A 13,519-nucleotide genomic window follows, 5' to 3' on the forward strand; every position below is an offset into this window, starting at 1 on the left:
ATAGTGTTTCCCATAGAGCCACCTACACGATGCTTTCTCCCTTTGAAATTGGTGGTGATGGTGATAAACGTTCACTGAGTTTTCAAACTGGGATGTCTCATGTGTTCTGTAAAAGTCTGTTTCTTGCAGACTCTGAATTCAAAGAAAAAAATAAGAGTGATTTATATGATAAAACGTTTGTCTTAATTAGTTCTTATAATATAATAAAACCATTATAGTTAACTGTTATCCACTTACAGGTTTTCCACAGTAATTTTTGAATCGTGAATAGTCATTTCTCTAGAACTTACCATGTTCTCGGGGCATATAATAGCTTTATTATTGGTCTAAGCAAAATATAAATAATTAAAAGCTTTCTTTGTTAAATCATAATACATTCTAGAGGCAATAGTTATTATTAAGACTGCTTTGGATTATCCATTCTGTTGTTCATATGCATTGATGTGACTGGTTGATGGTCAGTGGAACATTGGGTTTTCCGTTGCAAGGTAAGTAGCACAAAGCTTAGGATGCATGGAAGATTAAGTTGTAGCAAAGAAAATGGCACAGATTATGATGTTCCTCCTTAAAGAGCCTGAACGTGTCCTGTGACTCTTATCACAGTTTACCATATTACATGGTTCTTCCATGCTTCCCACACCTACTTTGTAACTATAAGCTTGGAGGTGGTGGGAACTGTATCACACTCGTTTTCTTTCTACTGCACCTTTATGTTGATGGTAAGGGCTTAAAGAATTTGTTCAATTAAATAGTGGATTAATTGAGACTAAGGTGTCTTAGTAGTTCAGCATGTAAAGGAGGAGAACTTAAATTCCGAAGGCTTCTAAGAGCACTATATTGGGTTTTTCCATTCTGATTGGTAAATAAGTTGCTGTAGGGAAGTTAGTGGGTAAGACTGGACTGAACAAGTCATGAGAGGTAGAAAAGGTCTAGATTTATGGTGCTGGTCTCGCCTAATTCCACAGGTGATGCTTGCTTATATCTAAAGCGTCATTTCTCTAAAAGCAGTGCAAAATTTTGCATTGGCTTCTTTTAGCTCTTAGGTAGAGGGAGCGCTTACATTCTGGAACAGGGCTGCCGCTGTTTGTGCAGTTTCTCCTCTGAGGTGGCCAAGCGAACGTCTGTAAGTCCAGTGCAGTGTTTGGCAGATTGAAAACAGACTGTCATTGATTGTCATGTGGAGGAGAGAGAAATCTGGCCGACCTCAATGTTTGTTTCAGTGGTTACATAAACTTTGATTTTTAGAAGTTATTCTTCCAAATAACAGATTTATATACTCGAAAAGGGACAGGACCAAATTGCTCTTAAAGATATTTAAGTGATGTGAGACTTTTTTTTTAGTAAAACATTCGCGTCTTGAAAAATTTAATAGATATTTGAATTGGTAATGGAAAAGAAACTTACTTTTTTGTTGTAATATGACATTTTGTGGCATTGGATTTTTTGATCATGTGGCTGAATTGCTTAATAAAGTACATTCCATTCCCATCCATATCATATTCACCCAGAATTAGGTCATATATTCCAATGGTGTATACAGGAATATATTTCTCTGAACATCCCCCTTCATCGGCATTCCGTGTTGTGCACATACACTTTCAATGTTTTTTTTCCTTTATAAGAAGATACATCTTGCCACCTCTTGGTCATAATGTTGTCCTCTAGAGCCATGCAGAATAAATCTCTTACCTACTTTCGGTGTTTATTTATTTATTTAATTTTATTGTTAAAAGTAAAAGTGGCCAGCTCTCCTGTACCCCCGTGCTGGCAGCTCGCTCCTAAGGTAATCACTTGTTCAGTTTTGTTTATTTCTTCCCAGGCCTTTAAAAACACACATGTATATATATAGTTTTTGTTTCTGTTTGTGTTATTAAAAAGGGATCATACTACGGATATTGTTCTGCTACTTCTAACTGAACAGTTATGGTATGGTTTTCTTTTCACGCTAGTACTGTCCATGAAAGTCTGTCTTTTTTTCCTTCTTCTTTAACAGTTACATCGTAGTTGAATGTACCATAATTTATTTAATCATTCCATTATTGTTAGACATCTGGGTTGTTTAGGACGTGAATATACTTGAATATAAATCTTTGTGCGTGCTCATTTGAGGATGCTGCTTCCCTTGTAGCTTCTTCAAATTGTGGCTGTTTTTTCTCATAACCCTCGGACCTCTTTTTTTTTTTTTTTTTTTTTTTTGAGACAGAGTCTCACTCTGTTGCCCAGGCTAGAGTGAGTGCCGTGGCGTCAGCCTAGCTCACAGCAACCTCAAACTCCTGGGCTCAAGCGATCCTACTGCCTCAGCCTCCCGAGTAGCTGGGACTACAGGCATGCGCCACCATGCCCGGCTAATTTTTTCTATATATATTTTTAGCTGTCCATATAATTTCTTTCTATTTTTAGTAGAGGTGGGGTCTCGCTCTTGCTCAGGCTGGTCTCGAACTCCTGAGCTCAAACGATCCGCCCACCTCGGCCTCCCAGAGTGCTAGGATTACAGGCGTGAGCCACCGCGCCCGGCCCCTCGGACCTCTTCATTGCCACCTCCAAACCATCCTTCTACCATCCTCTATAAAAACACCCAGCTTTGACTATCATGTAAGGTTATACCACTTACTACCCTTCCTTGTCAGTTATTTTCTGTCCTGCTACCCTAATTCCTACATTTAATTTCTAGTTGGCGCTCCCTTTAGACTACAGGTTGAATATCCCTAATCTAAAAATTCAAAGTGCCTGAATATCTGAAACTTTTTGAGCACTGATGTGACGCCACAAGTGGAAAATTTTACACCTGACCTCATGTGATGTGTTGCAGTCAAAACACAGTCAACACTTTGTTTCATACACAAAGTTTTAAAATTATTAAAAATACTGTGTGTCACTGCTGTCTAGCCATTGTTAAAATATATTGTATAAAATTACCTTCAGGCCATGTGTATAAGGTGTATATGAAACAAATGAATTTTGTGTTTAGAGTTGGGTCTCATCCCCAAGATACCTCATTATGTATATGCAAATATTTCAGAATCCAAAAAAATCTGAAACACTTCTGGTCGCAAACGTTTCGGATAAAGGATACTTAACGTGTACCCTTGTCATAATTGTCAGACTACTTCTCCAATGGCCTTGTCTTTGACCCAACCTCAAATACTTAATCTCTGGCTAGAAGGATTCCATAAAAAGAAAAAACAAAACTCATAGTCCCCATAATATAGGATTGCATACTTCTAATAGTTATTTTCTTTATTGACATAAGCAGTAAAGTGTTACTTGTTCATGTCTGTACTTTCAAAATATATCCAGAATGTAACCATTTCTGCTACATTGGTCCAATTCTTTATCATCTCATACCTTAGCAATTGCCATAATTTCCTAACTGGTTTCCCTGCTCAATGCTCCCTACTTTTATCCCTGCATCTTTCAGTTTGTTCTCAACCCAGCAAACGATGGTAATTCTGTTGGACTGTAAGTCGGGTAGTGGCTCTGCTCTGCTCAGATCTCCCAGTGGTTCAGCTGCCCTTGTCAGCTCTCTGGCCTCATCTTCCATTTTTCTCCCCTCCATCACTCCATTCCAGCCACAGCAAGGACTCCTTGCTGTTCCTTGAGCATTTAAGGCACATTCTTGCCAAATGGCCTTTGCACTGGCTCTTCTTTTTGTAATGTGCTTCCCCAGTTATTCCTTTTCACGGTGCTTATTCGTAAAGCTCATTCTTCACAAGACCTTCCTAGAACGTCAACTCCATGAAGAGATGCACTTGGAGAAACTGTTTTTGCCTCTCTTTCAACGCTGTGTCCCCAGTGCTTAGAATAGTACCTGACACATGGTAGGTGTTTGCTGAATAAATTGAATGACTGTAGTGGCTATTGGTTTTTCTTTTTATTATTTCCTTTTTTTTTTTTCTTGTTATAAAGTTAGAACTTCATTAGACAGAAAAAAACTAGAACATAAACTTAATTTTTTTGTATATATAAAGTATTAAAATCAGTATTATTGGTGAAACTGCTGTGTTACATACTTTGTTTTTCACTGTTATAATTTTCAAATCAGTCTTGCATATTTATATTTAATCCTTTTAACAACCCTGTGGAGTAGGTGGTAGCATCAAAATTTTGTGGAAAAGCAAGTTGAGGCTCAGCGTTGTTTCTTGTTTTTTTTTTTTTTGTTTTTTTCTTCAAAGTACTGCTACTAAGTGGGAGAGCTACAATTCAAACCTTTTCAAGTCAAGGACTCTTGTTTGGAAACCTTCTTAAAATGGCAAAAAAATTTTGGGCGTTTTATTTGAAAGCCTGGAGAATATGCCCCAGTTTCTCATTCTGGGTTTAGTCTGCCTTTTGTTTCCATTTTGAAAATATGTAAAATAAATGGTTAACTTTAAAATTCCTGACAATGACAGATCAACAAGTTTTATTTCTCTCACCTGTGGAGGAAGTGGCCTCCACCCAGTTTTACTGAATTAGGAGGGAAGTGATTTTTTCAAGTGATAAAAAGAAATAAAATTCCATGCTCTTCCCAGAGGAGGAGTTCAACAATTGGGAGAGTGGCGTGAGACCATATGTTGGTTTGTAAAAGGATATAACTTGTAAAGATGTTTCCTTTGATGCCTGTGATGAATATGGATGTGTTTCCCTTCTAGAGGGTCCTGATTAAATTATGCAATTAAGAGCTGAGCTAAAGGATCTAAATATAGGGAGAGGGTTCGGGCTGTCCTGCTTTGTGTAAGTCAGTTCACCTCTACAGATGTGCATGTTGTTGTCATAAACGGCACCTGTGAGATCAGTGGAGAAAGAGAAGTGTGTTCCAAAAATGAAATATAGTAGGATTTTTGTTTTAAAAATAAGACGGATAAGTTTTTCTTCTGGTAGTTGACTCCATTTTCATCTGTGAATTTGGTATTCGAATTACTTATTTTTTGTAACCTGATTAATGGATTCTTTAGTATCAGTACTAGTTTAAAATGTAGATCTGCCACTGACAAGAATATGGTCTTGAGAAAGTTTCTTAGCCCCGGAGCCTCAAATTTATTAGTCAAGCTGAGGTAATGATATATGCCTTGAAAGATTGCTGTGCAGAGTCAATGTGATGTTTGTAAAAACAGACAGTATAGTGCTTATATAAGGTACTGGCTCAATTAAACAGTTTCATTTATTAGTTAATATGGAATCATTCATAACTGGCCACTTACGGAAATTTACCACAGTAAGCATTCTTTGTAATCTGTAAAATTGCTGTTCTAGGATAACAGTGACTCAAAGAGGATAGTTTTTTCTAAGAAACAAACTCTTAGATTTTTGTCCTTGGGTAGTGAATAAAATTTATTTATTTTAATTTTTTATTTTAGAGTATTATGGGGGTACAAATGCTTTGGTTACATAAATTGCCTTTGCACCGCCTGACAAGCATGCCCATCCCTCAGATGGTGCACATCGCATCCCTTAGGGTTTACCCATCCCCTCCTTACTCCGTCCACCTGCCTGGCACCCTGGGAATGTTACTTCTCATATGTGCACATTAGTGTTGATCAGTTAGTACCAATTTAATGGTCAGTACATGTAGCATTTATTTTTCCATTCTTGTGATACTTCACTTGGAAGAATGGGCTCCAGTTCCATCCAGAATAATACAATAGGTAATTCACAATTTTTTTTTTTTTTTTTTTTTTGTGGCTGGCTGAGTATACATATACCACATTTTGTTAATTGACTCATGTACTGATGGGCACTTGGGTTGTTTCCACATCTTTGCAATTGTGAATTGTGCTGCTATATACATTCAAGTGCAGGTGTCTTTTTTATATTAATAGAATGTCTTTTTTTCCTTTGAATAGATACCCAGTAGTGGGATTTCTTGATCAAGTGGTAGTTCTACTTTTAGTTCTTTCAGATAACTCCATACTACTTTCCATAGAGGTTGTACTAGTTTGCAGTCTGACCAACAGTGTATGAGTGTTCCTATCCCTCTGCATCCATGCCAGTGTTTGTTGTTTTGGGACATTTTGACAAAAGCCATTCTCACTGGAGTTAAGTGATACCTCATTGTGGTTTTGATTTGCATTTCACTGATGATTAGAGATGTTGAGCATTTTTTCATGTTTCTTGGCCATTAGTCTATCTTCTTTTGAAAAGTTTCTGTTTGTGTCCTTTGCCCACTTTTTAATGGGGTTGTTTGATTTTTTTCTTGCTGATTTTCCTGAGTTCTATATAAATTCTAGTTATTAGCCCTTTATCAGATGTATAGCATGCAAATATTTTCTCCCATTCTGTAGGTTGTCTTTTTGCTCTAGTAATAGTTTCTTTGGCTGTGCAGAAGCTTTTTAATTTGATCAGGTCTCATTTATGTATTTTTGTTGATGCTGTGATTGCTTTTGGGGTCTTCTTCATAAATTCTTTGCCAACGCTGATGTCTACAAGAATTTTTTCAACCTTTTCGTCTAGAATTCTTATGGTTTCATGCCTTAGGTTTAAGTCTGTTATCCATCGTGAGTTGATTTTTGTGAGAGGTGTGAATCCTAGTTCAGTCTTCTACATGTGGCTATACAATTTTCCCAGCACCATTTATTGAATAGGGATTCTTTTCCCCAGTGTATATTTTTGTCTGCTTTATCAAAAATCAGACGGCTATATGAGGATGGTTTTATATCTGGGTTCTCAGTCCTGTTCCATTGGTCTGTATCTCTGTTCTTGTGCTAGGGACATGCTGTTTTGGTTACTATAGCCTTGTAGTATAGCTTGAAGTCTGGTAAATTGATGCCTCCCAATGTGTTCTTTTTGCTTAAGGTTGCTTAAACTATATGGAGTCTTCTCTGGTTCCATATGAAATGCCTCTGGTCTTCAGTCTTTCCTGTGTTTGAGGAGTGAGCACTTGCTGGCCAGAGGAGCCTTTATAGTGTATGAGTTGACATGAATATGGATTGGCTTTATCAGAGTGAGGTAATGAGGACCTGGATATCTTGAAAGGCTACCATGTCCTGAAGGACGGTATTCCATCGTAAGCATCATTTTGAGAATGGAGAGTCAATGGGATTAAGGAATGTTGTATGACTTTTAGAGGAAATGGCAAGGAGACATAGAAAAAGCCAAGTTTATTGAAGTTGGGGACAGTAAGAAAACTTATAAATGCCTTCAGTCTCCTTAAGTAAGCATGTCGTCATCTAATGAGACAACAGAACTGACACCTGCTATTATATCGGGAATCTCTATGACTAAGAAAAATTAGGGAGCCTGGATTTGTCAGGATGGAAGGATTTGTGTATGCAGAGCAGAACTAGAAAGAATTCTAGAAATAATTTTCCAATACTGTGAAGGTATGTTGAATAGCATACTTGGGACACCTAAATGTATAAACAACAGTTATATCCTTGTAGACTCACATAATTGTGACATCCATACATTCCTTACTTCCGTTTTGTCAAGGGGAGGCGACTTTTGAAATCATTTGGCTGAAATATGACAGCTTGCAGTGAATTTACACGTGGTAAGTGGTAAGCTAGAATTCAGTCTACGTGTTATTCCTTTTCTTTTTGATTCCTAAGATTTCATTCACTTAACAGCATTGCAACTCTTGTTAGCATGTCACTTAAGTCACACCTGAGAGGCTGGAATACTGGCTGTTAGTGTGTGTGCTTTAAAGGCAGTAGTTACCTACATTATTGCATTACTATACATAGGCTTTCAAGTGCTTAACCTCGCTCCCACCTCCAACTCCCAGTTCTCCAGGTTTGGAAAATCAATCTCTGGAAAAAATTTCTCTAATGGAAAAAACGGCAAACTGGCTATTCTTTATCATCGATCCTATGTTTGGAAGGTTTGGAAGTGTTTGAAAGTAACTAAAACAAGGCTGAAGAGTAAGACGCTCAGTAGGTTAGAATTTGACTCCGGGGTGTTTGTGACAGTAGGAGTCCCCTGCTGCTGGGGACTGACAAGGCAGAGTTCCATGATCTCCGTGGATCTCCACCTGGCTTTTTTGTGTAAGAATTTTGTTTAAATACGTTTTTTCCCCTGAAGACTCAAGCGGAGTTCATTTTAGCCTTTCTAGCAGTGAAATTAAGTACTATACTTTTAAAAGAATATTCAGAGTCTGTAAAAGGAATGGAGAGAGGTTTTATCCATTTTCATTATTCTTCTTATTCTAGAATTTTTTCTTATTTTGGTTAGTGGTGAGTTTTAGCCATATTTGACTGATTTGAGATAGAGAAATGTTGGAAGGTGAGGGCTAACTGCTGTTTTAAAACAGGAAAAAGGAATGCAAAGGCACTTCACCTGTTTCCTCCTACTATACAAACACAGCGGGTCCTCCAATAACATCATTTTGTTCGATGTTGTTTCTTTCTAATGTTGATGAGAAAAAAATTAATTCCCAGCTGGTGCCGCTGTCTATGGATTTAGCACGTACTCCCATGTCTTCATGGGTTTTCTCTGGGTACTCGGGTTTTCTCCTGTATCCCAAAGGTGTGCATGCGAGGTGAATGGTCGCAGTGTAAGTGAGAAGGGAGAGAGTGTGAGCGCCCTGTGGCGTCCTGGCCAGAACTGGTTCCCACCTTGCACACTGAGCTACGGGATAGGCTCCGGCCACCTTCAACCCTGAGCTGGAATAACTGGGTAAATAATTACGTTACTTGTTCTGATTAATCTCTCTTAAATATATGCATAGCTCACATTTATTTCAATATTTTATATTAGAAGTGTTTTAGGCGTTTATTTAGAAGTTTGGTGATGTTTTTGTGGCCAGAAATATGCCCTAGGAACTAACTCATGTTTATATGAATTGGCCTGTAGTAAAATTGGTTTCATTATTTGTCCTTTTGCTTAAAAGTTGCAGTTTCTGAGAACCTGTCGATGATAAGTGAGGATGTACCGTGTCTCAAAACCCAGTTAGTTCCTAATTGGAGTGACCGGGGGAAAGAAGTATTTGGGCATATTATTTATAGAGCATTGCCACTTTGGAGTATTTTCTGACACTGAAATAGTAAGATCCATCTCTGTTTTTATATTCATTGTAATGGCATTGGACTTGTGTAGCAAATTTTAGCTTGTCTTTTTCCTGTCTGCCTTAAGAATAAAGATTTATTTTTTTAAGGAGCTGTAGAATAACCTTGCATACTTTTTATTAGGAACTGTTTAGAGTTGGTACCACTTGCAGTTGCATTCTGCTTGTTCCAGAATACTGTATTCCCCTGTCTTCATTACTGTTTTTTGTGGGTACTGTCCATCAGCTTGTTTCTCCATCTGGAAATGTGAGTATATGCCAGTTTCTGGTTCAGCCCTCTTGCTGGACTGTTCTCTCATGTGAATTGTTCGCTGTTCCACTTTTAAGTAATAGGTATTTTAGCTTTATCAAAAGTTTGCAAGCTCCCAATTCTTCTGGAGTTCTGATTAATTCAGTAGCTTGATTTTATTTAGGACTAATGATTATGACTATGATTTTTCCTCTCATTTTATGAATTCTTCGTCTTACTCTTATCAACAAAGCTTACTGCAATTCTTGCCTTGCAAGATGGCTCGCAAAATGCAAGCAATGATGGATTGTGCTGTATGTTTTAAAATATTTACTGGCATTAAAACTCTGAGGTTTTTTTTGAAGACTTTGTCTTTTTAAGCATTTTTAACCATCATATTTAGTGTATAGTCTTCTGTGGTTTCTGTGAGTGTCAGGAATTTTTAAGGTGTCTTTGTTTTATCCACCTTGGGAATCCTGATGTGTTTTGACAATTCTGTCTTTGTTAGGAGTATACAGTTGACTACCTAAGTGAAATGAAGCAGGTTAAAAAAAGTAGTTTATTTTGGAGTAATGAAAGTTACATTACAGATCCCCTGGCATGATCCCCTTTGACCCTTTTTGGTGTTTTAATTTAGCTAAACATCTCAGAGGAGGCAAGAGTTAATCTCATCAGGCTTTGAATCCTGGCTAAAATTGGATGTTAGGATAAATGATACATGCCTTTCTGTAGTATTAATTAATATTGCCATTGATCACTTTATACAACATATCTCTGAGGTTTCTTACATCTCCATGGCATCTAACGAGGTATATTGTGAAATGATTTTATATATTAAAAGTACTGAACTGCAGAATCTATGTGGTTTCCTTGCGATCACTCTGAAGCCCACTGTAGATCTCCTTTGGGAACTCCAGTCTTGCTTTTTCTGTATATTCACAAAACCGGTACATCTGTTTAAGAAGAAAGCTAGTGGTGTAAGTCTGGAAATATGCACACGGTTGTTTTATTTAATTACTTGGAAATATTTGTTTCCAACAACAACAAGAAGCATCAAACAAAATTTTTATAAAGTTGTCTTTTTTTCTTGAATAGCTTTTCTAGCTGTTAAAGAGTTTCAAAGTGAAGTTGATCAATACCCTGAGCTTTTAGTTCCTTAATTCTTTTGATTTTTATGCCATGATTTTTTACCGTTAGTTAAGACGGAGTAATGAACCAAAGAATAAGAAGTGGAGACCAAAAAAAAAAAGTTTCTTGCTTCATTGACAATAGACCATTTATCTTTGTCATTTGCCTGAAGGTACTATGAGTCTTTGGGGTTTTTTTTCTTCCCCAGTCACTTTTTGGAGCCTATTTAGTTTGTTTATTTTATTGAATAATATAATTATTCTCTCAGTATTCAGTGAGAGGATTTACTTTGTCTAGTCCGTTGAATTCTGTGCCATTGTAAGAATTGTAAAACAACCTCTAGTCGGAAGGTAAGTTGGTCATTCTTTGTCTCCTCATCTTTTATTAAAGGAACTTGGTTTGTAACACTTGTTGGTAACCTCTCCCTTTTTAAAAAAATTGTATCTTCAGATACAAATTAGAGTAATTTTCTTTTAAAACTTTCCATGGGTATTTGAGTTCTGTAAGGTATTCAATGGCAGAGAGTGTATTTTGATGATATTCACACAGTTGGAAAATTTACATGTTTCTTTACTACTATACATGAGGCCAAGATGAAGAAAATGTCCATTGTTGCACAATTGTCTAATTAGGTTTCCTTTAAAGAGAAAGCAAGTGACACAGCTGTTAAGAGTATTTTAAAACTTTTTGCTTTTTTCCTTTTAACGTTAAGGAATACCACATAAGTTACAAAATTAAATAGCTTGTCAAGAGTAGTATATTTTTCTAATTTCACTTGTGGTAGTTCTAATAGAAATCCTTTCCATGGGTGAGACTACTTAGGAAAAGGTTGTGAATTTAGAACCCTGTTTTAAATTCTGTCTTTATTACTTCCAAAACTGGATCACACTATAAGTCCAACCTGACTTCTAAATAGAGTATATGTGTGGCTTGAGCTCATAAATTGATTTTTGTAATTTTGTAATTAACAAATATTTGCATAGAAAGGCTTTTTTAAAAATTTGAAAGTTACAATTTTTCAATGTTTGAAAAGTTTAGAGAAATAGGAGAGGTATTATACTCTGCTTAAGACCTTTTCCAAGTTATTACATAGTTTTTATGAAGATGATTTTTAAGGGCTACATAATATTCCATTGAATGGATTACACAGTTTACTTAGCTATTTTCTGATTGTTAGATGTTTCTCTTTTTCCTATTATAAATAATGCTCCGATGAAAATCTGTGTGAAATTTTTTTCCCTTTCCAGTTCAGAACATTTCCTTAGAGTAAATTTCTGAAGATGAAGTTGCTAGAACAAAGATCTCAATATTTTTAAGGCTGCTGGAAGGTTCTTAACTAGGGGAATGGTTTTTCTTTCTCGTCAGTGTGAAATGTTTTTATTTGGACAAGAGGGAAGGAAATCTCTGTTTGCTGACTCATGTTTTTATTTTGCACTTTAAACTGATAAGGCCACTTAGCTTTTGACATAAACTAAGGCAGGAAGTACAAAAGGGGCAGAAAAAAAAATTTAGTTGTCTTGCCAAGGCCATGGTATCATGGACTCATTTGAGTTCCTTATGTGAAGTAGTTTACTTGTTTGACTTGTATATTTAAAAAATGCTTAACTCAGGTAGGCAAAAATTAGTCATCAGCCTGCATTTTGTTTTGTCTGTGCATATTTATATGCAAAGATTTATGATCTTTTCACTTCAATTTTTGTGAGTGGCATCAAGACATTCACTACCAAACTGGCCTCTGCAGTGTTTGGAAGTGTTAGGTTTTAAAATTTTTTTGCTCCCTCTATGGAGAGATCTTCCTGGATGGAAAGATCTTCCTGTATTGAGGAGGTCACCTTAGCTGTCTTTCTAAAAGACATCTGATCACACTGATGCTCTGATTTGAAACATTCCACTTGTCCACAGGATAAGCTGTGTCACAGGCCCTTCACAGTCCTGCCTCTGCCCTTCATATCAGCCTGTGTCATCGCGAACCAGATTAAATCCTAGCATTTCTATCATGTGTCTGTTAGAACAAGCAATTTAGAAAAGTGGTTTTAAAATTCAAGGTCTAAATGGGTTCAAATTCTGGCAGGCCGTGCCACGTATAGCTGTGTACATACCTTTGGACAAGAAATTTAATTTTTCTATCTTTCCCTTTCCTTACCTGTAAAATGAAGAAAATGATAGTATTTACATTAGGGAGTTTGTTGCTAGGATTAAACTAGTTAATAGATGTAAAATGCTTAGAACAGCGTCTGTCATGTAATGAGCACTCAAAATGTTAGCACTATTGTTTTGCAAAAATTCTAATCCTTTAGATCTGATATTTTTCTTGGAAAAACTTCCTGAAATCCCTGGAGTTAATTGTTCTCTTCTTTTCTGCTTTTATATATTATTGGGTGTCTTAGTCCATTCAGGCTGCTATGACAAGATACCATAGACTGGGTGGCTTAATAACAACATAAATTTATTTCTCAAAAGTTCTGGTGGCTGGAAAATCCAAGATCAAGGTGCTGGCAGCTTCTGTGTCTGGTAAGGGCCTTCTTCCTCCTAGATGACCTCTTCTAACTATGACCTCACATGGTGGAAGAGAGGAGAAATCTCTCTGTGGTCTCTTTTATAAGGGCACGAATCCCATTCATGAGGGCTCCACCCTCAAGATCTAAGCACCTCCCAAAGGGCCTACCTCCTAATACCATCACCTTTGTCGTAAGGATTTCAACATTCAGGCCATTGCATTGTTTATACTTGTTTTATAGCTTTTATCACACTGTTCTTTTTAGTTAATAGTGGGAAAATGCACAGGACATGGGCATCCTCTTCTCTTGTTCCCGCACCCAAAGTTGACCTTGGTACAACCACAGCATTACTTCTGACTCAGGTCCTGGAGATGGCCTACCTAATAAGAAGACATCTCAGCACAGTCCTTTGTCATTAGCATGCAGGTTAGCAGTTTGCTTTATGGGAATTAGCTGTTTACACATTGGCCCTTCCATCGCATTGTGAGCCTCTTCAGGGTGTCAGACATCTTTGCCTTTGTGTCTCTTGTGTCTAGCACAATGCCAGGTACTCAGCAGGTGCTCAGGACAGCTTTGTGGAATGAATGTCAATTTGAGTAGTTTCAACAAAAGTCTGAAGTGGTGGTTCTTATCCACACCCCACCCCCAATGTATTTGCCTTTTGTAATACCTATCTGAGTTTGAAAT

General features: G+C 37.0%; 1 protein-coding gene across 7 annotated transcripts in view; it reads left to right on the forward strand.

Annotated features, from left to right (window-relative positions):
- Nucleotides 1–13,519, forward strand: part of SMAD1 (SMAD family member 1) — a 69,587-nt gene that overhangs the window by 14,188 nt on the left and 41,880 nt on the right. The window contains exon 1 of one of the 7 annotated variants that reach the window (XM_069493648.1): nt 8,528–8,589. The exons of the other annotated variants lie outside the window; for them this stretch is intronic. The gene's annotated coding sequence lies outside the window, so the exon portion shown is untranslated. Of the gene's footprint in view, nt 1–8,527; nt 8,590–13,519 lie in introns of those variants that run through there. 7 annotated transcript variants of the gene reach the window in all.

This window comes from Eulemur rufifrons, chromosome 18 (assembly GCF_041146395.1).
Source record: "Eulemur rufifrons isolate Redbay chromosome 18, OSU_ERuf_1, whole genome shotgun sequence".
NCBI classification, from domain to species: Eukaryota; Metazoa; Chordata; class Mammalia; order Primates; family Lemuridae; genus Eulemur; species Eulemur rufifrons.